This window comes from Echinops telfairi, unplaced genomic scaffold (genome assembly GCF_000313985.2).
Source record: "Echinops telfairi isolate 266 unplaced genomic scaffold, ASM31398v2 ScPeMD7_21;HRSCAF=78, whole genome shotgun sequence".
Classification (NCBI taxonomy): Eukaryota; Metazoa; Chordata; class Mammalia; order Afrosoricida; family Tenrecidae; genus Echinops; species Echinops telfairi.
In genome coordinates this window covers 2,203,685-2,206,350 of record NW_022103918.1, presented here as the reverse complement: position 1 = coordinate 2,206,350, position 2,666 = coordinate 2,203,685, and the positions used below count along the sequence as shown (strand labels likewise).

Here is a 2,666-nt window from a genome sequence, read left to right as displayed (position 1 = left end):
CAAAATCACTAAACTAGGAGATGAAAGGCCTGAAAAAGTCAAAAGTAACACATTAAATAGATTAGTATTCAACTGTGATTAGTCAGAATTAAAACTGACAATAAATTTATAGTATTAGACTAAACAGTATTATTTTTTTATTTTCCTAATTTGAATTCTCTAGCAGAATACTTTTTCTGTGGTCTAAAGCAACTCAAAGCTTTTCTAAGACCTATAATTACAAGTCTCCATGGTACAGTTTCATTAAAATCTTTCATTAAACAACAGCTGCCCTTGTATATGGTCTTCTAATCAATTTGGTCAAACAGAATGACTTCTAATCAGCTGTTGATAAAAATAGAAGATGAAATTTTAATTCTAATAGATTAACCACAAATTCAAGACAGTCTTCAAAATCCATCTAGCTCTATTCTCCAGTGGATTTAATGACTATTCAGCAACTCATTACTAAATAGAACAAGATGAACATTTTCCAGTTCATTAAAGAAATGTACTATGTATTTTTGCATTGTCCTCATGATTCGTTACAGGGAGTCTTAATTACAAGATAATGGATAATGGTTATTAAATGCAGACTGCAGTAATGAAGCTCTATTCATTTGCGAACCTCAGAGACTGCAAAGAGAGGAAAATAAAATTACTAGCTTCAAAAGATTAACGGATCAAATTATTATTCAATTTTGAAAATCTCATTCAGACTTCCTAGAAACAAGAAGAGATTAAAAACTAGTATTAAGACCAAAGTAGTACATTAAAAAAAATAATATCTTAAGGCTATTACTGCATAATCAGCTTCGGATGTGATTATTAGAAAAACATATAGCTAACAATGGGAAAACATACATTTTTACTTCCTGAATCAATCTTATTTATGATATAGGAAGTTACCAGTCGGATCTTAGAAAGTATCTTGGTGAACATGGAAGATATATTCTACTATGCTACAAAAGAACAGCACAATGGAAGGTATTATTAACATTCTATACTTCACTAATGAAAAATAGGATTTAAAATCAACCGCTGCTTGAGAAAGCTTGTCATTAAGTGGAATTCATGCCAACCCTATAATAAGAGCTTCTGGGCACATTATTCATTAGCACCATGTTTTCTATTCCTCTGTAAGAAATTGCCGATTAAAGTTAGCATGAGAATTTTGTATGGTAATTCTGGCAATTCTGACACTAATTTATACTTGCAACCTGCAATAGAACACTCAAAAAAAATAAAGCATAGGGAAAAAATGGCATCGCAAGTTCAAACATATGCTTTATTAGTCTATTATTTCCCTCAACATCAGCTTGAAATAACTTGGGGTAAAACATAGTGATCCAGTGGTATGGTCAAAGAACTAACCAGAGTAAAGGTAGAAGTGGAAAGCCTCAATAGAGGCATCAGTGTGATTCTAGAACTCAACCTGGAGACAGTGAGACCAGGAAGTGAGACCCTTGCGTGGGCCAGTGGAAAGGGCAGGAAATGTTTTCTGAGAATGAGCGAGAAAACATGAGGAGAAGAGGGAAAAGTAAGAAGACTTGCTCCTTCAGCCTTCTCATCAAGTTGACGAGTGGACCTGGAAATCCTTCTCCAGCCATCCATCTGGTCCGTCTTGTGAGAAAGACAACAGGCTTCATAATTAAACGGTAAGGCATGCTCATGTAGAACGGCAATCAGAAAGCAATCACATTCTCGGGGTCAGGAAATAGCTCAAACACCCCAAGGGTAAGATTCGCTCATGATAACCACATTCCTTGCGGTTGCCCTCCCCTCAATGAAAGTAAAGATGCGGCCATTCAAAATAATGCAGCACAGTATGATTCCAAGGGGAGATGAGGTGGCAACAGCGAAGATGCTGTAATCCTCAGTAATTGATAGGAATGTCCCCAGGAGAACATTTTACACAATTATGCTAACCGCACAAAGCTACGTGGTAGGATCACGTAACACAAACAAGAGTCCTTGAGGGATGTCTAATGTGCCACAAGTTCCCTTTCACTGTGAACATTTAGGCTATGGCTCCAAAGCAGTCTCCTGACCACAGCAATGTTGGAGATGGAGTTCCGGATCAACGCACCTTCTATCGTCTATTTTAAAGTGGATTTAGATTATTTTGTTATTTCTTTTTTTTATTATTTTGTTATTTCAAACAACAAAGGCATAAACAAATGATTTATATATTAAATTAGGAGAAGGGGGCTTTCTTTAATGTAAGTAATGGTAAGACTATATTGCTGGCGTTTGGACCAAGTATCAAACAGGGAAACAGACTGTTTCCTAACTTAACTCTCTAACCTTCCACAGTCCTTAAAATACAGACTTAATGTCCCTCAGGATGTTACACCCACAAGAGTTAACAATTCAAAGGCGAGCTCCCCAAAATGATGTCATATGTCTAATACTCACCTTCCCATCCTCCTTCCCCTCGAGATGAGTGCCCAAGGAAGAAGAGTTAGGTAAGGGACGTGCCGAAGATTCACAACTTAAATCAAGGGAGTTAGAGAGTGTTGGTGGTTGTACACGTTTGTGAGTGTACTAACACTCCATAAAATACTTTAAAGGACATGTTTTATAGCTTAAGAAATATTGATCAGCATAACCCAAAAGACAAAAATGAAGAAGAATGAATTGGGTGTGTGAAGAGGGTGATGGGAGGGATGAGAGAAAGGGAAATT

General features: G+C 36.5%; 1 protein-coding gene across 2 annotated transcripts in view; it reads right to left on the bottom strand.

Moving 5' to 3' along the window:
* The window catches only part of DERA (deoxyribose-phosphate aldolase), a 189,321-nt gene that overhangs the window by 26,374 nt on the left and 160,281 nt on the right, over positions 1–2,666 (bottom strand). The window lies entirely within an intron of this gene.